General features: G+C 34.6%; 1 protein-coding gene and 1 long non-coding RNA gene across 2 annotated transcripts in view; one reads left to right on the forward strand and one right to left on the reverse strand.

The window, feature by feature from the left end:
- The window catches only part of Urm1 (Ubiquitin-related modifier 1), a 79,862-nt gene extending 77,395 nt beyond the window's left edge, over window positions 1-2,467 (forward strand). The window contains exon 6 of the mRNA XM_072886857.1: window positions 2,430-2,467. The gene's annotated coding sequence lies outside the window, so the exon portion shown is untranslated. The remainder of the gene's footprint in view (window positions 1-2,429) is intronic.
- Window positions 442-27,940, reverse strand: part of LOC140663020 (uncharacterized) — a 99,750-nt gene continuing 72,251 nt past the window's right edge. The window contains exon 3 of the long non-coding RNA XR_012046204.1: window positions 442-561. This is a non-coding gene — a long non-coding RNA (uncharacterized lncRNA). The remainder of the gene's footprint in view (window positions 562-27,940) is intronic.

Raw genomic sequence — 27,940 nt, forward strand, 5'->3', positions numbered from 1 at the left:
GTAATGTAGGAGAAATGCGGAGGACATTTGACAAATACGAAAAATTTTTTTTTAATTAAAAAAATGAATAAGATTAAATAATATATTCAAATAGCATTCTATATCCAATTGTTATCTGACAAAAAATAAATATTTAAATAATATTTTATTTATTTATTTCATTTTGAAAACTGTAAGGTTTCCGTGCTTTATCCTATAACGATATACATGTATGCATGTATATAAGTATCTACTTACGTATGGATATATGTACGTATATTCTTATACATGTATGACTATAGAATAATAAATAATGAATACAGATATCAGTAATTTATAAGAAAAATATACTTTACTATATTTTATTGCAATCACAACAAAAAAATGAAAATTTTTATATACTGATAGTTGCATGTATTAGAAAATTTAATATTTTTTAGCTTTTTTCTAATATTTCTTATTTTTTGCATAAAACTTTTGTAAATTTAGTATCCTCTGAATTATAAAATAAAAATTAATTCAACACTCACCCCTGGTACATACAATTCATAGCAGCGGAATTTTAATACACAATGTTGTAATCTGTAAAATACAAATAATATCCAAATTATATTTAAAGCACACAGTCGAAAATAGTTAATATTAAAAAAACAATAATTATTGTGCCTAATTTAATTTTTTATTTATTCTTAAAACAGATATTTAACAAAAAATTTTATACATTTTTAATATTGTAAAATATTATAAAAATATTGTTACTTAAAAACTTTTTAAATACAAATTTTTCTAAAAAAATATGATAAATTAAAATATTATTTGGATAAATAAACTAAATAATTACATAAATTTGAAGCAATGTTGAAATATTTTACAATACATATACATAAAAATATTAATTATTATAAATATTTTCTTAATTATTTTATATATGCAATAAATATCTTAACATAAATTTAGAATATATTTATACGTAGTATTACATTATTGCAGTATCGCATTATTTTACTATTAATTTATTAATAATAATCTAATGAATAAAATAAAATGGATTACTGTCGCAAAGAGCAACAAATAATTAATTATACAACTAATAACAAATAATAAATAAAATATGATATAATTCATTAGCGGTTGCTCTTTTGTCGGCTGACGTTACTGTGGACTTTCTCCTTCTTTCATGTGTTTTTACTGTTCTTTTATAGTAGCACTCACTTTAAAACTACGATTAATTACGATCACACACGCGCTAGTCAACAGAATACGACATCGTGCGGCATTTTACGCGGCACTCCCGACATTAATCACACCATATGCGCATTTTATCTCATGGAAATTAATGTGAAAACTATTATCCGTTTGATAATCACGCGGCTAAACAATTCATGCATCATTCATCGTATACTACTTTTGTAAACAACATGTATACTTGCTTACATCTTAAAACAATTTTACTTTTTCACGTTATGAATGAATAAATATAAGTTAATAATAAAGATAAGTTAATACGACGACACACGGAATGCCTCGTATCGCTACCTTCGCATACGAGTCTCACCGTGCAAATGACAACAAAGCGACCGAGTCTAGCGCGTTGTGTTTACATTCCGCCCGCTATTTACATTCCACGCGCGGTTGCCTGGTTATCATTCGCACGGTGACACTCGAACAGGAATATAGCGGCGCTCTGTGTTGTATTAATTTATCTTTAATTTGAACTTATATACAGTATATATATTTGCGCTTATAACACGAAATAATAAAATTGTATATATTAGAATACAAACATATATTATTCGTTAGTAATATCGGTAATATTTTATCACGGCAAGTAGCTCGTAAATTGGCTGCGTAATTATCAAGTACCGACAGAATGAGTTTTTGCATAGCTATTTATAAATTAATGTTTGAAGAAACGTAGTCGAGTCGTAATAAGATAAAATGCACGTCATGTGATTAACGGGAGTAAAGTACTGCGTGATCGTTTTATTCTATTTGATTATGCACGCATAATCAATTGTAATCAATCGTGTTGTAAGCGTGAGGGCCACAAACAAATACAAAGGGATAAACATCAGAAAAGGAAGGATCTAAAGTGGCAGCAAACGACGATGGAGTAATCATGGAGTAAATTATTTATAACTTATTTAATTTATTACTTATTAATTGTAAAAATTGTTTATTTTCACGGGCTGATAACTGATTTAATTATTGTATTTTATTTATAAAGATTACATATTTTATAAAAATATAAATCTAAAGAATTATATATATATATATATATATATATATATATATATATATATATATATATATATAATATATATACATATACATATCTATTCGGAAATTATATAATTTTCATATATTAAATGAATATAATATTAATTGTATAATAGATTGTTAAATAGATTGGCACTTAATAATAATTTTGATATATTTATATTTTACAGATTACCACATTGTGTACACAACTCCGCTGTTGCGCATCATACTGGTAAGTGTTAAATTAATATTTATTTTAGAGGTAATAAATTATTTTCGAGGTAATGGATTTAAGAATACCTATCATCAAGCATATCATATATAAAATAAGAAATATATCAACACAAAGCCGAAAGATTAAATTTTTTTCTAGTACATTTATTAGTACGTAAAAATTAAGTTTGCAATGATGAAAAATGTAAGCAATAAAGTATATTCGGTATTATTTTTTTTCTTAAATTACTTAATATTTGAATTTATATTTATATTATTATATTAGGAATAATTAAATTTTTGTATTTTTATATTTTTAAATTAAAAATATTAAGGATATTAAATAATTATGTAGATAATAAATAATTATAAATATATTATAGATAATTATATCATATTTTAAAAATCCATTGCCTCAACGTGAATGGTCTAACAAAACAGATAATTGAAAATAACTTTTAGGAAAAAAAATATATATGTATATTGTATATTGATTTATTGTGCACAAGGATGTGCGCATAGAAAACTTTATTAAATATTAGTTTATTATTGATGTATTATTGATTGACTTGATTATTTACCAATATGTATACAAAAGCTGAAATAAACTACATAAATACAAATGCTGACATAAAATAATATACTATATATTTAATTGGATTTTAAAAATTTATATAAATTCAATTGACGCAATTTCTATTATTATATAATAAGAAGGTTTGTTTATGGGAAAAATAAATATAAACGATAAACCTAATAAATAATTAAACATTGTTTTTCGCTTTAAGCTGTTTTTCGACAAAATTTGTTTTAGGGAGTAAATTTTTGCGTTTAATTTAATTTAAATTAGTAAATTTAATAAAAATTTAATTTTCAATTGATAGCATTTTATATCTTATAAAGTGCATAAACTTAATTAATCTTTAATTAATCTTTATTACTTAGTTTGCTTCAAGATAATCTCATTTGCAAATTACGTGATCAATATTGTGTTTTGTAAATTATTCGACTCAAAGAATCGTCCATCACTGGATAAATAGATTGTTGTCATGAATGAATTATGAGAAAGTTTAGTTATGCTGGATACCATATCAATTCTAAGAGAGATTATAGTTACAATAGTTGTAAGTCTAACTCGTAATTTATTGTTTAACATGACAGTTGACAAGTTACAACGATGCAGACTTAGATACTTTAGATATTTGTTAAATTTATTTCTCTAAAGAAACTTTGAACAGGCAAAAGTTAACTTTGTTAGCATTAAATGTAGAATAAAAATAAGATTGCATTGCATCTTCTCTTTTTAAATAAATTAAAAGACGTTTTAAAATTTATCCTATAATTACACATTTTTCTGTTAACAATAAGAAAAATGAATTTTATTGTTGTTACAATCAAATAAATTCTATGTTACACAATTATTACAATAATTATTAAAACATTGCTCACAGATATAGCTGTAAACACTTTGTAAAGGAACTGTGACAATATGTACATTTAGCTTGTGGAAAATGCGCCAAATTATTAAATAATAATAGACACAACAAATATTAGTTTAACATGGCTCATTCACATATTCGAGTTCAGTCGCGTTAAAAAACACGTATTATATAAAACTGTTTTATTAACACTAAAAATTATATATATAATGCTAGAATAGAGTCAAGAGACCAATTTGAATCGCTATGTTTGAATCGTTATGATAAAAGGTTGCTCATACTTTATAAAATTAATGATATAGCGCGCTTATAATTAATGATAGGTATTCATTTTTAAAAGAAGACAAATAGAAGAAGAAAGAATTTTTAATTGAAAAAAAAAACTATTAATGTTTTAATAAGAAAAAGTGTCATGAGTCAAAATCTTAATTCAATTTATAAAATTTCCATACACACGCAATGTGAATTATAACATAATTTAGAATAAGAAATTATTGTATTTATTTTACAATTTTTAAATGATTTTATTAGCTATCCTCCTACTCTATTATAAATTTTTTAAAATTTACGACAAAGCAGTTTTTTTTTAATTATAGCATTTTATTTCGCAAAGTGTAATGTATTAGCATCTTATTAGAAATTTTACATTATCGTAGACGTTTCGATCGCTTTCAACCAATCTACCTACGCAGTAATAAGGAGGTTTACTCTTACCACAGACATTAAGTGTTCCCCACCCTTAAATATATTTCCAGTTATCCATAAACCCCGATCCAAAATTCCACAGCAGCTTATACATATAAGCTGATATCATGGTATCTGCAAAACCGTAAACAGCCCTTAAACGCACCCTTAATCCTCATCGTAGGGCTTATATCCTTTCCCCCACATTCCGCTCACATTGCCTTTATAAATATCTCAATCTTCTGCCCGCATCACGGCGATCGATCGAAATGGCGCATTTGCGAATCCACTTCTTAAGCATAACTTAAATTGATGATTTTATTTGACGGTAGGCGGTTTATTTTGTTTATTGACTGTACAGTATACTACAATTGTCATTCTCACAGAATATCGAAAAATTATATTTATATATTGTAATAAAGGATAAAAGTATAAATTAGAATAATTGACAGAGAGAATATTCTGCGAAAATCATGACAACTCTGCCATTTTATGATATTTTAATAAAATCGATACAGTATTCAGATTACTCGAATTTGATTAGAGATTTTAGAATGTTTAGCATTGTGTTTATTGAAATTGTAAACGATGTTGATCTTTTAAATTTCGCTATTTTCTAATCTTTAAGTTACAGATTTACTTTAAGTATTTTGTACTACATATATTCTTCAAATCTCTACATTATTTTATTAAAATTCTAAACTTAACTTCATAAATTCATGGCTTTTCTTAGATTATTGGGTTTTCTGAATTTAATCGTTTGTTATATATACATTTCAATTTTTACGTGATCTTTATTTTAAATCCGTGAAATCTCGCATACATACAAAATACGATTACAGTTTTCTCTTTAATCCCAGAGCTGTTTAAATCCACTTTAAATACAAAGTTGTATTTAAAGTAAAATGTGTACATTTTAAGCGTACTTTACTTTTTTAATCTTCCATTTATATTGCTCATCTAATAATAAGAAGATGCGAATTTTTTTCATACGGTGCATGAGATCCCAAACAGTCATTTTGCCATCGAATCACGATCGGTTCTCGTTAGAGGCATTTTGCCGTTGCAGATTAGCAGTGACGCGTGTATGCAACGTCGAGAGCCAGAGGCGATTCCTGACCGACGACGTAACGAGTATGACACGCACTATTAAGCGCGTCGAGAGACAAATCCCTTAAGCCAATTTACGTGGCTAACTCGGCTCACGATCTTATCCTCCTGGTAATGGCAATGGATAATGACGAAAAAACTCTATAAGCACCGAAGGGCACCGCGCCCTTCACAGCGAGATACGTTTATTTCTTTTGTCATTGCGACCAACTGTGCCGTCCGGATGCTACTATCCAGGGTGTTTTCATCCCTCCGAGTGACGTAACCTATTAAGGAGGGGAAGAGAGAGGAAAAAAAGTTGAGGCGAATCTTCGAGCCTGCCGACTATAGGTTCGATCATCAATCTTCATGGCAGAGCGGAAGGTTTTCTAACGCGTTCGCGTTGCGTAAAACGCTTTTCCTGGAGGCAGGGCAGGGGGCGGAAGGAGAAGCTTGGTATTCCGAAGCTTGTCACAAGGATAGCATCATAATTATCGTTTGAACGGTGCGAAAACAAGCGAGTCATTGTAGACATTAAAATTAGATGGTTTGATGGATGAAAAAAGATACAGGGGACACGTGTGTTGTTCGTTGCAATAAAATTAGATTGTGAGTAATTGAAAAAGAATATTGTAGAGAAAAAAAAAACAAAGTTATATATATGGCAATTTTAATGAAAAAAACGAGAACGAAATTAGCACTACGCGGATCAGAATTGCTAAGGATAAACTTACCTCGAGAGACGTAGAATGTAATCTTTTAATTAAAGCATCTCATTGTAAATGGGAATTCTACGCCGCAATGCAACTGCGGAAGTACGAAGCAACGCGGCTTCCCTCCGACCTCTCCTTTGCTGTTCCATTATTATGCAATACTAAATTACCTGCCATGTGTCACCGAGTTTGAAATTCCGACACAGTCATGACACGTAATCGAAAGGATATGAATTTTGTAAATAAACAACACACGACTAATATATTTACGGAGGAACATATTTTTACGCCAAACGCATGATAAACAAAGTTTAATTAATTTAATATATGCAAAAATTTAATTAATTGTGTAATACATTTTTCTTTTGGAAAAAAAAAAAAAATCTTAAATTTCTGGAATTTATAATTTATTTGTTTTACAAATATCATTGACGCGTACTTCATATCTGATGTAGGCTATACGTATTATATCGTAGTGTTAAGTATTACGAAAGACAAAGAGAGATACGAGAGGCCACAGCCGCAAGTGAGAGTGGAGCTAATCTTAAAGGACCTAAGTAAACCGCTTCTAATGGATCCTGTCACTGGGCTTCAGGTTGCCCGCATTTTGTGTACTTCACTTTAGCGGACTGCACAGTGACGTTAATAATGGGGGAATCTAGTGTGAAGGGGTGACAGAGTGTTATGATAGCCGGAGGAAACAACGGAGGCTTCTGCGAGATTCTTGCAGGGTCTTCGTAAAATTAATGAGACCGTCTCAGAATGTCTCGAAGATAAGCGACATTGTTCGTGTCTCCTCCCGATTTTCTTCATCACGTTTTTCAACTTGCGCATCGCGATAAACATATGTCGCTAATAATGTCGGGAAGTTAATTAGAAGCTTAATGATGTTGTTACATCATCATATTCAGACAGTTTATGTTCTTAAGAAAAATATTTTAAAAACACGTTATCGAATTGAATCGATCGAATCTTTGATCTCACGCTGAAACTTTAAAATTGTTGACATATGTGAAAGATCACAAGTATCGTAGGAAAAGCGACAGGTACGTTGTACATCAGGAAAAGCGCGCGTAGCAATCAGAGTTGGTCGAAAGTTGGTCCAAAATATAGAACATAGTGTCTGCGTACTCTCAAACTGAACGAGTTTTCGAGCTTCGGGTTCTCAGCAGACGTACGTTCCTCTCTTCTCGAGAACTTAAGTCTTTATTTTAACTCGACAGGAATTTCCGCCTGACACACTGATATGTACAGCAATCTGCATAATTGATCGCATATTAAAGGAGTAAATGTATCAATTCGCTTCCTAATAATTATGATGTTTAATTAAATGTGCGCGATGACATTATTAATTGCCTAGAAAAAAGTTGCGAAAAATAACATTATATTATAGAAAAGTTACATGTACAGGGTATTTATTTGAAAACTTTCCACTCTTTTTATTTTGCGACCAATTAATTTTTTTGCAAAATGTTTCGTATAAAAGTTTATAAAAAAAAATATTATAACTGCTCGTTGCAAATTTACATTTTGTTCTTTAAGATATATATTTTCTTTACATCAATTGATTCTTTTCATTATTCTATTCCCAAAAAGGCAACATAATTAATACTGAGGCAAGATAAACGAAAAATGAATATTTTACGAGATACTTCATAATTTATGTAAAATTATGTAAAATTAAAGTATGAAATATCTCGTAAATTATTTAATTTTTAACTATCATACCGTTATAACTTTTTTTCTATATACAGATGAAAATTTCTAAATTTATATATACATATAAATATGTATATATAAATTTAGAAATTTTTGTCTTTTTAGGACTTAAAGTATATTATAAATATATGGAAAGAATAAAATACATTATCTACGTAAGAATATAATCGGAATTTTTTAGAATTAGAATATATTTTGAAATTATATAATTTATATCTGCAGATTTCTTAGACGTCTGTGATTGACCTAGATTAATTTAATAAATCTTTATGATGCTGATACTTTTTGCACAAGAGAGTGTTATCATCTTTTACTGTCAACTTCGACATTCGCGTCTGTTTCAAACGACTGCCTGTAGTTGGTGCCTGTAGTCCTCATCAACAAACTTCCCCGTCGTTGAATTACCGTCGATCCTAATAAGGCCCCCATTGACACGAGGTAGGCAAAGGCATCCGGGGCGTGGTCTGGAAGGAGCATTGCCTTGAGGTGCCTTGCTTCGGTAAAGGCGTACCGGCGTCGTGCCTCTTCGACGATTCATCCTGCCGTCGCGACCCTTTGTGAAACGGCCGGGTTATTGACGCCCCCTTCCATCTGGGACCTCTTCTCCTCTCTCTCTCTCTCTCTCTCTCTCTCTCTCCTTTTCGTCAACGACGTGAGGTGGCATATATATCGTGCACGTATCTCGAACTTGGGATCCTCGGGATGACGGGTGCAGATATATTCGATCGTCGATAGGGAATTCTGTCGTTCCTTAATCCTATTCGGTCGAGTATTAACCTCTTGGACGCTATCCGCCTTTTCGTAAAGCTCATCTGTAAAACCCGTCTGCATCTTGGTTCGGTTAGCGCTCTATTCTAAGTCGTAAAAATAATAAAAAATAATTTTGTCTATATGGATTTTTTCACAACCTGTTAAGAAGTATATACACATCTCACATCACGTGGGTCAAAAAGTTCGAAAGTATGACTTGAGAAATATCATAGATGATTATAGAACTATACATCAAGAAATGTCGTGCCATTAATAGCACATTTTTCTGCAGTAACGATCTGCTTCGACGGCTGAATCATAAATAACCCTCAACGCCGCTACAATTCATCGTTTATACCATCATATTTCTCTCCCCCTGTCTCGTGACATCACCAGATCGCGATCAGGTTAAAAAGCGAAAATTTTCTCGTCGATACGTAGCAAAACTACAATGACAGATGCATAATGGCATCGCGGCGGTAGAACGGCAAGTGCAACAATTTCGTTGGGCAATGTGCAGGGTTGAGAGGAATCGAGGGTAGCGGGGAAACGAAGGAGGTGGAGATAGAGGACACAGGGCGGCGAAGATATATACCTCGCAGTCTCCGATCGAGCTATCAAATTGTCGCACTGCGGTAGTGGTGTAGGCAGAGGTTCAGTCAGACGGTCGCACGGCCAGGCTGACTGGAAACGGGACGCGACTACTGTCAGCAGCACGGAAAGAGCGAAAGAGAGAAACATCGAAAGGGGGTGGTTGACGAAGATGCGCGGGAAGGGGTGACGTGAGTGGCTACCGGAGAATCGTCGCTTACGATCGCAGCTTGTTTCCGTCGAATACTCCTCTCTCCAATGGCATTCCATGGCACTCTCTAACAATTCTGCTTCTATCTTTCTGTCTTTCTCTAACTTTGCTCTTTCCTTCTCCTTCTCGCTTGTCTTTTTCCACATCCAGGTACTCCTTATATAAGTCTACCTCCTTCTTGTCTTCTATTCCTGTCGCTCTTCCTTTTCTCCAATCTCCACTCCATTCCTCCCTTTTCGAGCCTCCACTCGACTCCCAAATACTGCAATTTCAGCCTTGTCGCCACTACAGCACTTCAACTACGAAATGATAAATTCCTAGCCTGTCTACCTTTCCTCGCGTCCCACCGTTCCTTCCCTCATCCGTCGCCTCGTTGCCTACGTCCCCTTTCCAACAAGCGTTCTGTGTTTCCAGCGCGGTTAAGCTCGTTCACTCAATTGACTCGATTGACTAGATTGCTGCCTTCGTAACTGCGTTTCTTCGCCTCTATTGCCTCTGTAAAGACACTATTGTGATAGAACGATGGAATTACATGTAAAGTTCTTATCATTTTTGAAAGTATGATAATTTATAATTCTTAACGAAAGGTTATTCTTATCTATTATATGTACCACGTTTATTTACGTGTTGTAACTATTTGCAATTTTCCATTGCAAAGCATAGAACTTCTGACATACAATCAGACTCGCGAGTATTTCCGATAAACTCACAAACATCGCTTGTCCGTTGCCATGGAAGAAAGGCTTCGCTTTAGTATTCCTTACGGAAGATATACGCAAACTGCCGAAACTTCGACCTTCTCTCCTCGGCTGGCTTGTTCGACGACTTTAATCGGCAGGATGTTCTAACTCGATAGGCGGAATCGAGGTTAAACGAGGCTACGTCCTCGAACGAACAGTCGAAACTTCCGGGTAAACAGAGAATGGCCCGGAGGTTCTCATTCGGATCGATTAACGGATATAGTTGTATGTGCACAGAAAGACAAAGCGAGAGAAGATAATTAGAGAATGAGAGTAAAAAAGAAGGTGCAAACAAGAGAGAGAGAGAGAGAGAGAGAGAGAAGGGTAAAGATCTGAATAAGGGCAGAAATACAAATCGAGCTCTTGTTAAGGATAAGGATACACGAGAATGGAGGAAGGAATGTATAGTGGACCATACAATAACTACTAACAAAAGTGTGGAATTCTCTATAGTCGGTCGTTTTCAGAAAGTCCATTAACCCATTTGCTTCCTGTTTGCTCGAGGCACTTTACGTCACCGATATGTGAATTCGCATTCATCGAATATGTACCACGCTTAGCCACGTACTATTGCTATGAAACTATTAAGCTGCCGGATACTCGTATTTCCTGAGTAGATTTTATTAAATTGGTGTGAAATGCAAATATTTACTGAAAATAAGCAGTAAGATCTTTATATATAATTACAAGATCTCGTATTAGAATGGAAAATGCTCAAATAGATGATATGATAAATTTAAACAACTAATACTGGTATGTTATATTTTATAGATTATAATAAACACAAAAATTTATAATTATTTATAAATAATATCGAGAAAATTTAATTCTACATATTTTCAATCTCGTTTTTTTTATTGTAAAACAAGAAAAGATTAATTTTTTTAAATGCGATTATTACGTATAAAATATTTTCCTTGTTTTTTAGATGCTTATGTAAAAAATATTTTTATGACTTTATAATTCTTATAATAAATATTAAGAATGACAGTTTTACTCGCTTACTATAAATGTTTATGACAGGTTTGAATAATTTTAAGTACTTACCTCTAGTACTAATTGTAAGAAATATTTTCTGTAATGAGTAAATTTGAAACGTTTTTAATTTAGACAATGTTTGATATTAGTGTTTACATAGTATTTACATAATGTTTAATTTTTATATAAAAACTAATGATTATTATCTTAAAATATAAATTAAAACTTAACGTAGACATATCCATTATTATATTATTTGTTAAAAAACAAAACCTTCGTTTTTTTCGATATTGACCGATATTGATTTTTTATTTTTAAATTTGGTCGCGTTATAACTTTTAACAAAAAAATTAGTAGAATTATTTGATCTCTTCAAATATGTATTTAAGTGCATGAAATTCTACGTCTTTAAATTTTTATTAGTATAGTTAGATTGTTATTAATATAATTACCAATCAAAGTAGAATGCGATTCATAAATACATTAATGAAAAAGAATGAAAGCATCTCTTTATCTTGATATTATGCTCGTCCCGTAATACCGTATTCTCCGAACGTAACTAGGTCCGCATAATACGCCAATCGATATTCTCCGCGAGAGGCGGTTGCCATATACCCCTTTTATACTATCGATACGTACATCTTGGCGTATGGAAGCGTGCGAGGTTCTTTACGCGTCTGTATATTTCGCGAGATGATAAGTTCTGGAAAATTTAGTGAGCCCCTTGCGAGACGACAAATCCACTTTTCATGCGTCGGGAAGACGGAAATGTATCGCGCCGTTGGAAATCTGACTTTTGAAATTCCGCGAACGGCCTCGCCATAAATTCGGCGAATGTGCCTGATATATTTATAGATATCGTGGATAGAAGAGGATTGTGCATGAATCCATATCACGCACTAAAGTTATTCTCGTAACAAGTTTGCGTTCAATAAGTCAGACGTATATTCTGATTCACGATACGTTGCACCGTACGTATCATAGCATCATTGCGATATGGCCAGATTTCACCATACAGTTCAACGGGTATTATTATGGCAAGATATCACCATAATGTAAAACACACGAGTACGGTACAAACTGATATGCGCATAAAATGCAAACTGGCAAGAATCGTAGATGGCATTGAACATTTTCACTCACGATATATAACCTTTCTTTTAAAGAATGAAATTTGATTTTGCAACGAATGGCATTGTGTCGCCTATGAAAAAGTCATAACGCCATAATAGTTTTATAAAGTTCAATATTTGATCAGATTTTTCTTTGTTTTGTGCGATGTGTTATTTTTTTTAATTATTTACTCGCGGTTCACATATAAGTACATACATTTAACGATGTGCTAGTAATTTTGCGATAACTTTGCTAGTTCTATATCCTTAATTTACGTCTAATATTTTTTAGATATTCTTGAGACTTATTTCGATCAATTCCGTGATAAATATCGACACGGATTACAGCCATTTATAGGAAAGGTTAACCACGAAGAGGGGCAATCGCGGGGGAGGGTAATTTTTTCTCATGCAAGAGGGTCGGTGCGACAGGAGGGTAGGAGGAAGAGAGAGGACGAGCAAACAGAGAAGACCGGAGGGTGGTTCTGTCAGGCCACCTCCATCAATCTTCGGCAAAGGGATGACGCTAATACCCACGAGGAAACGTCTTCGTGGTTCCTTTATCCATAGACCATCCCGTATTCTACATTAGAGCGTGTGGCGTCTGAATAAAACTCGAACCGATTTCTGGATTCTGTACGCAAACTTGTAAATTTTCATGGTGAAAAACCTATGACTATCGGTTTGGAGATTTTATATCGTTGTTATTAGAAAAATAATATTTTTAATTCATATTTTTTTAAACGAAGATTGTCAAGTAAAAGATCTATGTTATTTTACACGTGTCTGATTCAACGTAATTTATTTTGCGCACTTAAGTTTTTCCCCCTTTTTACAGGACATTTTTTTCAAGAATGAATCTTTAGATATATCTTTCTTCTCCTCAGATCAGTATACATTGCATGTTAATACATTTTAAATAAAGACATATAATATAATTACAATCGTGCAAAGCAAGGAGGGAGGAAAAGTTTCGGGGAATCATTTAAGCTTCGTTCCGTCAAAGAATTAAAAAAATCGCAGATGCTGCAATCGCGCTGAGTAAATGCGACGTCGGATAGTCACAGTGCGAAAGACGAGAACCGTAGAAAAATGGACTTTTCAACTTATTACTCCTAGAAGCAGATTATCCGTGATTGCGCTCACCCAAGCACCCGTCATGAAACGGACGACTTGCTGTAGAGAGAGAGAGAGAGAGAGAGAGAGAGGGGGGGAGGTGGAGAGGAACGAGAGAAGGCAAGAGTCACCTCGCGCGATTTATCAATTTCACAGGGAGACGAGGGAACTTTTTAAATTACAACGCGCTGATCAGCCTCGTCTTTCTCTCATTTCCCTTATCTCCTGTCTTCTTCCTCTAGACGCGCCGACTTCCTCCCGGTCTTCCTGCCGAGTAATTTGCTCGACGACGCGTTGCGGAGACAATAATTATTATGCATCAAAGGGAGCAACTACCGCTCGTTCTAATTTATTCATTTAGAAACCATCGACGTATGTATAAAACGATGTATGTATAGAACGCATGTACATATATGCTTGATTCGATTTTTATAGTCGTACAAATGACAAAGGGTTTCAGAAGATTCGTCATACGTGAGAGACCTTCTCAAGAAGAATAGGGAAGTATATACATATATTAATACAACTGCAACGACACGCATTCTAGTAAAATCATATTTCGACGTGTACGAGGGATTTCTCGCCGTCGAGAGAAAATCATAAATCGTGCGAGACGGTAGCTCACTCTGACAGTAAGCTCACAGATTCGTGTACTACGTTGTCGTGCATCTGTCTCACGAATGTACGCGTGAGATTTGCTCGTCGTGATATTTAAATCTTAGCTAAACGATTTTCTAAGGAGATTGTATGTATCTTGTGTCGGACGACACTTTGTTCCTCGTTTCTTTCGATTTTTCGTTTATCACATCCGTATATTTTCGTGATAGATAATAAAGAAAAAAAATGTTTGCCTTATTTTCCTTATTTTCTTAATTAAAACATTTTTTAATAATCTTATTCATTGTCAATATTGCTTATTTTCTCAAAATTGCAATTATGCAAAACTCATTGGAAATTAAATGAAGAATTAGATTTTCATTATCGGTTTATGTGTGTGCCTCTGAAATTTAAAATTCATTATTTTTAATTGCTTATAACTTGAAAAATTGGCTTTTTAATTATTTGGTTTTTTTATTATTACGAATAAACGATACTTGATACATTTTCGCGGGAATTTATCAAATGTCACGAATCGCGGAAGCTATAAAACTAAAATTCCAAGAGTATTCTCAACTTCATCGAAAATTTCGTGCGAATACGCTTACCAAGCGTTACTTTGTCATTTTTGTGACTAGGAAATCGCTGTTTCGACAGGCGTTCCGGACATCACCGTTGTCGATCGTAAAGAAGTAACTGAACGACGCGTAATCGGAATGATAGCCGGAGCCGCCGGAGGAAGGATTTCCCAAGCATAGGTATAAACGCGCGGTACCTTTTTACGATGAAAGCCTTTGTTCGATTTCAAGTACCCGTTTCCTGCACCTTTTACCGGCTAGCCCGATACTTTTATTCCGCGATGGTGGAAAAGCTGGAATCAGATAAGCGAACTGCCGCCAATGGAGAAGCTGCGTCAGACATCACTTCCGAATTTAAAACCGCTAGCTCCGAAGTGATCGTAAGGTTAAAACGATAGAAACTGGGTCGCGACGGACAGAAAATGCGAATTGGCTACCCTCTATTCTCGCAAAGATTACAATATGCGAATATATTTTCTTACGTTGAATTTTCTAGAATCTAGAAATTCTTTTTAGATTTAGTTTCTTCATTTTTGAAATGTTGGAGAATAATTTATTCTCATTAGAATAAATAAATTTAATCAGATTTCGAAATATTTTACCAATTAAAGTGTTGTTATCTTTAGAGCAACTTCGGAGCACGATATCTTTCTGTCACATCTCGGAAGTTAAATCAAGCTTGTAATAAGTTGCTTACCCGACACTAATTACCGCTAATTGAGTCAAGAACGTTTAATTAAAACAGATTTTCTCTTAGTTTCATAGAAAATAATTTTCACGTCAACTCAGTGTTAAGAAAATTTTATCTTTACATCAGGTGACGAAATATTCTAATTATTTCATAATACGTGACACAATGCAATTTTAGAAGTTAATTTCCACATGTAGGCACATTATAACGATATTACAATTTTTTATAATTTATGCTTTTATCGATTATTTGACACACATAAATAGTCACTTTGTTTTATTTGCAGAAAAAAAAAACAGATGCCACGAATATATATATATATATATATATATATATATATATATATATATATATATATATATGCGTGATATTAAATGTTTATTTCAATATCACTGGATGTGATTCGTTGTTATTTGTTTTGGATGGGTAGCTTATATTTCCTGGTGTGAAACGTGCCTCGTAGTTTGTATCAAGGATCACGGAAACCACGAAGCTTGATTACATTTTGCTATATTTATGGCGGGTGAATCCTCATTTTATTGTGAAAAAAATCTCTTTTACCCTGTATGTCGGTAACAAGAATATTGTTTACTTGTAACATTTAGAAAAAATTATTTTTATATTAATGTTTTTTTTTTTTTGAAATTTTATAGTTATATATTATAGTTATATAGAATATGTAGTTTGACAATTTTATTAATTAATATTAAAAATACTTGATATATAATATTAAAAGAATACATTTACATATTGTTATAAATAAGCATGATTTATTTATATATATTATTCATTTTTGAATATTTTAATGCTTTATTTTGACTTGAAATATTACATCTGGATTGTCGATCCATTAGAAATCGCACTTTTTAAAAACAAGATTCGTTGAATACGTATAAGCAGATATACAAGGACATACATGTATTCTCATATGTGTGTGATTTTATTAGTATGTATTATATGCGTCATGTGCAGGGGCCAATAAAAATGTTCCGTGTTTCTTGCGTATCGAAGCGAAAGAACAAAGGTGTGCGGCGCGTTTTAAAACATGGAAAGGGGAAAGGATAACAGCGACGTAACGCATTATGCAAGAGCCCGGATAAGAAAGGCTGAAGGAACGGCGTAAGGCGACATAGAGAACGCGAGAGGAGAGGAGGACAAGGAGACAACGCGCTTGGAGAGGATCAGGAAACGGAGAGAAAAAAAAAAGAAAGAAGGAACGGAGAAAAATTGGCTGCAGGTAACGGGATTAAGAGTGCTACTGCACGCCCGTTACCGGGATCATCCCGCAAGAAACTTTGCACTCGCCAACTTTTAATGCTGCGCCGCAGAATCCTATCCCGCGTCTCGGCCGCTTCTTCCTGTCTCTCCCTTTGGCATTTTCTACGCTCGCCTTTCCTTTCGCCACCCCCGTCACCTCCGCGCGCTCTTTTCGCGCATACTTCTCGGCTACAGGGGAATTTAGCTTAGAACGATTCTTGCTGCAAACTTTAGCCGTCGTGAAAGAGCGACTCGCGATCTTTACAACGAACGTTCTTTACAACACAAAGTTTTCGGCGAATATCGATGCATCTATCCTGTTTTTGCATCCTCTACCCGCGATCGTCGCGCAGATATTTCCACCGAGTACTTTTTCGGAAGTACTTTCGACGGATATGAAATAGAGGGAAGGAGGTATATAAGGGTACTTTTGATAAGTAGCCGATTTGGAAATTCTCGCGCGAGCAGACGCCCCGTCTGCGACGATAAGAATATTTCGCGAATTGTGCCGATTTGAATATCGAACCGCGATTTGGGATGTTCATAAAGAATGCGTCTACTTCAAAGAACTCTTTGCGAATTCTCCGTCCTTTCGATAGCGCGTTTCGCGATCCAGGCAAATTCGATTCTAATCTCAATTGCGCTTTCTAAGCATCTCTCCGCAGAGTCGATCGACGCCGATCGACGTGTCCTCGTCTCCGTTTCCTTTCTCGATTTTACCTTCCGCCACATCGACAGGAACCAACTCCCTCCTTCTCGGTTGAGATGGGACGGGAAAAAGGTGAACGAAAAGGAAGGAAGGAAGGAAGGAAGGAAGGAAGGAAGGAAGGAAGAAAAGAAGGAAGAAACCGGCCTAACCGGAGAACGGTCATGTCGATGTGAAAATACTGCAGTGATCTTGGAAATGAGGTCGATACCCACTTCCATGCGTCTCGGTATCTTCGATTCTGCCGACGATTTAGCCTCGTAATGGTTCCATCGAACCCGGGAAAAACGAAGAGATAACATATAACTGTGTAGGAAAGGCGTCCTTCTGAAGTAAAATTGAGAAACCCTGTAGAATATCTAGTGACTATCAGAACGGAAATATATATGTGTCAGGCTGTTATTATTTATTCAATTTGTATGCGGCGCCAGATATAACGGTTAATGCGGTTTCCGGATAGAAAAATGTTCGCAAATTTTGTCATATAATATATGTATGAGCACAATATTGGACAAAATATTGGAATATATCTGCATTATCAATTTTCTTAAAATGTAGATAAGACAGAAAAAAATACATGCATTCAAAAAATCTGTACATTTAAAAATACTACAGAGTTGTTTGATAATTTACAAATAAACTCTGTAGATGTAAAAAAAATGTTGTCGCAGATAATTTTAATACGAGATAGCGTTAAACAAGATTCAAAATAAATCTGAAACCATTTCTAAAAAATTTAAACGGACTTTTATTTTGCATGTACGAAAACTGAACATTAAAATTATTTATTGTCCACTTGAACTTTACTTGTTTCACCTTCGCGCTGTTGTTTTATATAGTTTTATATAAAAAATGTAAAATACTCTCAGAGAAAAAATATACGCAAAGAGAGTTTCCTTTTTGTTAGCTTTTGGTCGGACTATTTTAATAAAGCTACCATAAATTATATATATTTTTAACGATTTATTCATATATCTACATGCATACTTTAACAAAAATGATGTCAGTATCACCATCGTATGACAGGTGGGCGCGCGACAAAGATAACAGTTTTGTCGTACACAATCTCCGGACAGATGATCCGAAAAAGTACGATCCCCTAAGTACGACAAAACGTTACCGAGAGAGGACTTTGTACGATCCCGTGCAAGTTTACAATAAGCGTCGCTTACGAGCCACGAAAACGGACGACGTGAACCGTTTCACGACCATAATCCGTGCGGGCGGGCGGTATACGATCCTAGATAGGCTCCCTGGTCTTCGTACGATCCCCGGGTCTATGGGCGAGGGATCTAAACAATCTCGCATCCTGCGCACGAGATCCCGGCATCATAGGCAATAAAGCCCGGCTTTTGGTAGCTTTGCCTTTTACCCTGTCCGCGTCCCGCGGGAGTAAAAAGTCACCGACTATTTCATCCGGCTTCGTTTTCCTTTACGTGCTACGGCGGGTCATCGTCGAAATCTCGACTCGTTACTTTCCCTATCTCTATTCTTTACGCTCCTCCAACCCATTCCCGTCTTTTACCGTTCAAAGAATGTACAAAGACTCGCGATGTTATTCGAAACGATAATGATTTCGGAGTCGGGCTTATCGGTTTTCTTCTTATTACTACAAGGCGGAGATCTCGTGCAGGAAAGGAAACTATTGTGGTTTGAGAGAAGTAATACGTTTTCGTAATATAAACGAGAGACGAAGAAAGATCTTTGAAAACGAAAACAGCTTTGTCGTTATTAATATTGGAAATTTTAACAAAAATTATTATTTAATCTTAAGCTCAATTATATGAATAAAAATCAGATTTATTGTCGTTACAATCATTCTTTCTTAATTTTAAATTGATAATCGAAATGTTTTTCATGAATAAGTAATCGAATAAAATTGTGATATTGAATTAGAAACTCATATAAGACAGGAAAGAGTAAAAAATAAGATGATAAAATATGATTTGTTAGCGTAAATGAGATGGCTTGAGCAGCTTCTTCATTACTTTGCAATTAGTAGCATAGCATTTTCTGTCACGCGCCCATTGTTTCATTAGTCTTCATTATTTAAACGTTATCACATCTAGAAATCAAGAGTATTTTTAATTAAACATTAAACGCATTTTATCGCGAATTAATCGAATAATCCTGTGAATGAATCAGATCCTGTACTCGCACATTCGCATTCGTATGTTTGTCGTGAGCACTTAATTTCTAACGCAAAGAACTCCCTTACAAATTAAGTTTTCGCTAATTATAAGAAGAGATAAAATGCAAATGAGCGTGCATAAGTATAAATCTCTGCTACCTATACATACTTATTTAGTGAGTCCTACATACATATATAGCTCCCTGAAGAGCCATTTTGTTCCATTTGGCACAGTTTTTGTCCGATGAATATTCAATGGAAAACCGGTCTCCCCTTTTACAGCGAGTGATTTCTTCTTCGGCATGCGGAATGAGATTTATTATTCTCGAAAACACGCCGACGCGAAAAACGGGAGGCGAGCGCGCGTTTATCTCGGCGTGTTTATCCACAGATATTTATTCGATCCTAGCACGAGCCTTCTTCGGCCGTTGTGTCGATATGTGGACATTGCGCGTACGTACCAACATGTGCGGGATATCTTGGCGTGAGCGTAAATCTTTTAGCGCGCTCGCGCGCGCGCGCACGCAACAGGGACACAAAGGTGTCATCCGTCAAACTGTCTGGAGAATTCGCCCGATGTGTTACGAGCACGCACGTCCATACCGAGTTCTCTGTCGCGATATCCACGTGCCGCGACATCGTCCGTTTCCTCCTAAAGGGGCGGATTTGCAGCGAGAGATGGATCGATCGAAAGGAGGAAATGGTCCTGACGTTTGCTACTTGACCATTTCGCACGCGTTTGTCATCCCTGCCACACAAGTAGAGTATCACGCAGATATTAACTCGACGCATAGAGAGAGATCTTGCATTGAGATTTCATGATCAATACAGCTGCAGACGTGTCGCGATTACATATGTATAGGATGATGATGTGTAGCAACCGTGTGAATTATGAAGAGTAACAGTAAGATAAAAGATTCCAGGTAGAGATTTCTCACACTAATTGCAAGTTTAAACAGAAAACCAGGTTAATCTAATTTTTCTTTATCCATTTACCGTTATTATATTTACTTTAAAATACATATACGTACATAAACAATAATAAATGATATTGGAAAATGGATTGGATTTTTAATTAAAATCTTTCTAAGTAATCATCTTCACTGATGTTAATTTCTGCTAACTTTCTTACGCTACACTCAATTACTGTATACTTCCTAGAATTTAAAATTTTTTAAGATTTAATTTATGCTTGCGAATTATCTTATAATTTTAATGTAACTGTCATTATTATTATTTTTTTACATATCTTTCTGCATATATATCTCTCTTTTTGTATAACATGTCAATGTTTTGTTTTGAATTAACATTTTGACATTTTGCAGAAAGTAATTTATGTCAACCGTAATTTATATCGCAAGATACGATGGACGATGGTCGTAACGGTTCCTACGATCAATTTCGCTTGAGCAACTTTACATTTGTATTTGAGTTCAGACATCGTAGAACATATAAACAGCGTTATGATTCTCGTATCATACTTTTACACATATTATCTTCACTTTTATCTGCTTCTCACGTATATCCAAAACGACATCGTGCGATATCGTTAGCGCGTTGTTTCCTCATAGATCCGTATATGGATATGGATCCGATTCGATGGCAAGAATAAGAAGCAGACGGTTGCACGCGAATCGACGTTATCCCGCGCGTCTCGTTCTCGCGGAAGATGTCGAAAATAACAGCGTTCCCTGATGGTTTACGCACCGTAAAACACCCAGCGCCCTTGATTTCACACGCTCGTACGCGTTTTCTACGCGTTTTTACGCGGATGAACGGAATGAACAGGGCGTTTCCGCGAGATCGGTTGAACGCCTGTGAAACGATCAGGTCCGTTTTCCCACTTCGTTTACTTTTACGCGAAACCGCGGAGAATTTTCCTCCTTTCTTGTTCGCTGAAACGAGGATGCATTCGTTCATCGCAGTCGCGGTATCGTTTCTCTCGCATCTTTTTATTTCTTCTTTCTTTCTCTCTCTCTCTCTCTCTTTCTCTCGATCTTTCTTTTTGCATCGGTGCACGCTCGACGACGTTTGTGTGTGTATTTGTGTGCACGCGATATCTTTCCTGTTTCTTCTTGGCTCGTAAGATTTCGCCAGGATTTACGAGGGACGAAAGGTGAGCTTCCATTTTCGCGGCGGCGAGAATAGGCTTCGTATGTTAAAGTTGCAAGGATATTCGATTTCTCTAAGGACATGTAGAAGAGACTCTTTCAACCTCTCATTGATGTGTGAGAACGTACGTGGTTGCGCAACTGGATCGTCAATGGTATAAATTTCAAGCCGCGTTCGAATTGCAGTCTTTGACAGGTTGATCTTGAGCTTTATATCACATCTGGTGTGTTAATATCTATTTTTCTAATGTTTTCATTCAATTTGCAATTTAAATAATATATTATATTGCTGTATTAAAATTTTCCAACGCTTCTAGATAAGTAAAAGTCAAAATTATACGCGCGAGATCAATATTTTTTATCTTATAATATTTATGGAAATTTGAAAATTGAAAAAAAGATATCATTTCGTTAAAATTATCTTTGCTAAATAGAATAAAGGTTAAATATATGTTTTTAAAATGGAGAATCGTGAACAATTAATTCATGCTGATTACATTCGGATACATAACTAGATTCATAATAACTAAAGGATTATTTTACAGCGCTCTTTCCACCAGACGCAAAGTTTTATTTCGGCCGAACTGATTTCCGAATTGATGCCTATTCTAACTATCGCACGACATTTGATTAGATATTGATCTTGTATTAATGAGGGAGACTATAGGGTGATAAAAGCAGCGCGAGTCGCGATATTTGCCATAATGAGCTACGAACAAAACGGCGCGGTGCATGACAGGCAAATCGAAAGCTTTGGCGCGAAATAATTTGTGTTCGCGCGATGAATCACGGCGCACTGAGGCTGAAATTACGCGTTAAACAATAGCGTGTCGATAACTATAACTGTACGCTGGACGAAGTGGCCCGCATCTAATTAGCGTAATTAACTGGCGCTATGTCGTTTCAGTGATTTCCTGCCGTCTAGTCTGCGCGCAATAAAATTACTGTGCAATTTAACTTACAAAAGAAATGCATAATGGCAGCTGTAAAATATCTTTTATACTCTAAATGTACATTATTTATTCTGAAACATTTTTATTAACTTTAATTAACGTTCTACAGTACTGTGTCAAAATTATAAAAACTATTTTAAGAATGTAGGAAGGGAGAGTGTGTATAAAAATTAAACAGAAAGATAATTCTTTTCACATGAGTTGACAAAGCATAAATACTGGATATCTTTTTTATTTTGTTTTGATTTATAATTATATTTATTTGAATATTCTAATATCGGAATTCCTATATACATATACGTACATTTTTATTATGTATTAATATATATTAATACATATTAATTAAAATACATATTTAACAAAAATATGTATTTGTTCTTTTATTGAGATATGTCTTAATGCAACTGTATATCTATTAATTAAAGTACGCGCGCGTGTCTTTTCTAAACATTGATAATTATAATTGTTGATGCATAAGTTAGTATGGCAAAATAATGATAAATGCTGCGTAATAATCTGAGATAGAACGTACAGACGTGTAATCAGTAATTTCATCGTGAAGCAATAAAGAGCCGCGGAATGATCGTGGAATAGAACGTCAAATGTTGAGGCGACAGCGTGAACGCGTTCACCAGGAGGCCACCACAGGCTTCTGATGACATCTCGTTCGGTGGCAGACGCATCGTTTCGCGATTAATTCTAGCGCAGCGTGATACCGACGCTATGTAGACGACCGACGCGATCGTTTTCCGTTTCCAGATGAATAGATGCGTGCGCAAATACTAGCGGATTAATTCGCTTTCTCTCTCTATCTATCTCTTTCTGTGGCCTCGCCAGCACCGTGCTCATCATAACCCATAAGTCATATAATGCGAGGTATTCCTAAAGCTCGCACATTCTGCACAGCACATAGATACAATATAACGTAATGGTAGTGTAGAGTTGAAATCCCTCGCGACATCCCTTTCTCTTTCCTACCGAGGATTCTCTTTCTCGCTCCGCATTCTATACGAATACGATATCGTGACGAGTCTCGTTTCGAGTGGATGATGGATGGTACGGACGTACGCGCGGATCGTGCTTTATAATCAGGTTTCGGAACATCGTTCATCGACCGATGAGCCGAGCCTCCAATTGGCCCATTACTCGGATCCCAAAACCAATTGATTGGATCCAGCGCGCTAAAACGTATTGCATGCGCTCGAAACCGAACCGTTTGCTTATCTGCTTATTCATTGGGATTGTGCAGTAGTCGCGTATAATGCGATGCATATATATATGTATATATATATGTATATATATATGTATATTTTTCGTATTCAAATTTAAACGAGAATTATTACAAAAAAGATAAAATAAACGAAAACAAAAAATTCACGGAGAGAACATCGTGATCTGTTATGGTTGCATTGCGAATGAACCCGGAAATGCTGTGTATATCATTGGATTAGCATCGAGCAAAAATAACGTTCCACCTCGACGGTCAGAGGAAAAGGAGGTGCATCATGTATCAGAAGTAGAAATCTCGTCTAGACCCAGCGGGTCCGAGTATTTTAGTTTTATCGAATCTCTTTTTCCCGCGGGACTTTATACACGTTTCTGACTGTGGGAGAGCCCGCAGGGTCCACTCGATTTACACCGCAGCTTTATGGCTTCGGGGCTTTGCTTCGCGTATCGTCAGCAAGAAAGGTACGGACGGTACGAGAGTCTAAGGATTTTCAATTCTAGAAAAATGTTGTACTTCTGAACGAAAGACTATACAGACAGATTAATCATCAGGATGCAACTGGATCTAAAGTGTCCAGCCAATTTCAAAGGCCGGGGTGTCTACTTCCTGGAAAAACCTGAAATTCTCAGGGATTTCTTTTGTATCTGAAAAAATCAGGGAAGTCTCAAGGAATTTTAGGATTCAGGAAATTTTTTCGAAAATTCTCTTTTTGATAATTTTGCTTTCAATTTGTAAACAGTCAGCCGTGTGTATGAAACTGGCGTCTCACTTTATAAAAACTCATTAATTGTTGAGAATGGTCTCGTTTTATTTTTAATAGTCCTAGAATTTTTGGTAGATTAAATAAATATTTCTGGCTATTCTGGCTAATAAAAAAAAATGGCTCGGAACAAATCGAGACGCCAAGTTCACGCTTACTTTTTCCACTGACGATTTTTTTAGTATTTTTTATCAGATTTTAAGCGTTTGAAAATTCTACAATAATTATACAAAATGTTCTATATGTAAAAATTATTAATATATTAAACAAATTAAATTATCCGAGATGCCGGACATATATAAGTATCGAGGTGAGATGCTCGTATCTTCACTCATCTATAATAAATTAATTGTGCAAATGTGTAGAAAAATTAATTCCTTTACAACAAAATTAATATTTCTATATATTTTCTATATATACATATTTCTATATATAAATGTTTATTGATGTACGAAATGTATTGATATACATTTATATATTTTGTATATACATATACAGGAGTGAACGTTACGCATGAACGAGTGTCGAAAGTCGGGAGTGTTGAATTGAAAGACGTTTCATTATACATATCTATTAATCCGAAAAAGTACACGAATTTTTTGTATGTATATAATGCTCGGTACGCGATAATTTTGTTATCATTCGTGCGGCGATACGTAAGCGAGAAAATACCGGTCTGATATAGATTTCGTACATCAATAAACATAATATGTATCGAAATCGGAAGTGTCGTGTAAAATGTCGCGCGAAGGTTTTGTGAGTGCTTTTGAAAATGCATCAATAAAAGATTAGGAAAAAATAAGCAAGCCTAGGATGGCACCGGGCTTTGTGGAAGCAAACATAATTTATTACATATGAGGTAATTTATTACTTATTCGTGGAATTATTTTTTTTTTTTGCGTGATTATCGCATAACATATTTCGTGCAATTCATGCATTTCTTCATCATTAAAAAAAATTACAAAGAATATGTACTTCATATTCAATATTATGTTAAGATTAATTGAATATATTGTATAAATAAATAAATATATTTAATTATTTATTTATGTTTATATTCAATGTCTTAATATAATATTGAATATGAAATACATATTATTTGTAATTTTTAATAAAGAAATGAAAATATTATACAAAAATTATGCAAAATATATTATAAAAATATTATGTAAAAATGCTTATCTTAGAAAAGTTATTCAATTTTTTAGTACATTTATAAATCTAGCACTTGAAACTTAAGACGTTCTGTGTTTTTTCATTTGTATGAATGAAAAACATTAAAAAATATATGTAATAAAAAAATTTATTTTAGAGAAAGTTGTATTAAAATTTTGAAAATATTCTCTTTACTTGAAATTTTAAACAAAATTAGGAATGGACAAAATCAGGGAATTTTTTTACAAGATTTGAGTAGACCCTGAAAGCTTATTATTTTTTTTTAGAATTATATATAGTGTTTTCCTATCGTACGTAGCATTTCACATAAAAAATAATTGTAGATATATATTTTAACCGCAGCAAATTTAACAGAAGTATTGAGCGTTTGATAATTGCATAAAATAATCTGTAGAGATAAAAATGAGAGAGGGTCGGTCACAATTGTCGATCGTTGTATGATCGTGGCAGATATTTTGATTTCATCGAATCTCTTCTTTTTCCCTCGAGACTCAATGTTTTCGATTCATAACTCGTCGATTTATTGCGAAGCTATATAACTTGGTGGTTCTAAACTTGCGTGTAGAATGTATGTGCAAATATACGACCGTGGTACGCGCGTAATATATGCGATACTACGTTCCGCTACATCGATAATTAATTATATAGTCATAACTTGCAGGTGCAGACTGTTCGTTAATTAACGGGAAGGTATCGTTACAGTAAACGTGCTTATGCTTTTTAACACTTTGATATTATCCTATATAACTTTATATACCAACACTATATCGTTGCTCGTTTACCTTTACATAAATCTGAAAGTTCTAATTTTATACGCTCAGACAGTTTAGATAAAATTAATCATTTTAGAGCGGAATCTTATATATTAACTCGCATACTTATATAGATATTCATAAATATCATCTGCGTTGTTATTTATAACGAAATTTAATATTATCTAAATAATAAGTAAATCTAAATAAGTAGTAAAAGATTAAATAATTAATATATTAATAGCAAGATAAATTTTATGAATATATTAAATATAAAAAAATTTGCTTTTCATAGCATTTAAAGATTATAGTTTATATTTTTTTTATATAAATTTCTTGCACATTTTTAGTGTTGTTAATCGAATAATTTCTATAATTCTGAAATTACAATATATATGAAGATATGAAGATCCCGTAATATTATCTCGCGGTAAATATAACAAAGATTAATTTAATGTTAAATGTAAGGTATGAATATATAATAGAGTTCTCTCTTCTCTATGTTATCTCGGTTATATCAGTTTCACTAAAATTTAGCGAACTAATAACAGAGAGATTTTGGCGGTTAACATAATAATAAATCAACACAATATCCAGCATCAGTAATCGGATAATGTAATACAGGTATTAAACGCTCGCTCATTCATTATTTACATGCCAATCGATAAGATTGCAAACTCCATTAACTCCTTGTTCGTCGCTTCGACCGTTAATAATACGGGCAGCATCGATGATTGAAACTTTAATCCGCCACACTTGGCGGGGTAAGGAAACATTTTGTAATCTCACCTCCGCTTCTCTCCTGCCCTCTTCCCTCCCTGTCCCTCGCTCACATAGCCGTTCGGAAACTTTATGGTTTCGCGGCTTTGCGAAACTACGTAAACATAGCGCCGCGAGCGACAACCTCGTGCGCCGATATTAAACGCGACCAGGGGGGAGGCCTACCGAACTCTAAACGGGCCTCCATCCCTGTATACGCACTTGGAGTACCGTGTGCACCGGGACATAACCACACACGAGGGGATATGCCAACTATATACACGTACGATTGGTACAAATGTGTGTCCAGCGGTCGGACGGTTAGTCGACTGCGCGTCGAACCGTGAAATTACCCTCCGATACCGGAATCCTGTTAAAACTACTCCCCAATCCTCCCTCAACCCCGTCCCTCCTCCCCCTCCCCCTTCTCCCCCCCCGCGTCTCGTTGGCTTCACTTTATCCCTTTCACTATTTTATCTCATGCTGAATAGAGCCGCGTCTGTCCGTCATGCATTGAACATTATCGCAATGACGCTTCATCAAGGAGGGATGTCGAGATCCTGCTTTACTGATTTTCATATATCTCTTTGTTGACGAAAATTACGAGAGAGCTCGGGAGAGTTTGTCGTGGTTTTTTTTTTTTTT

Source organism: Anoplolepis gracilipes, chromosome 2 (assembly GCF_047496725.1).
Source record: "Anoplolepis gracilipes chromosome 2, ASM4749672v1, whole genome shotgun sequence".
Taxonomy (NCBI): domain Eukaryota; kingdom Metazoa; phylum Arthropoda; class Insecta; order Hymenoptera; family Formicidae; genus Anoplolepis; species Anoplolepis gracilipes.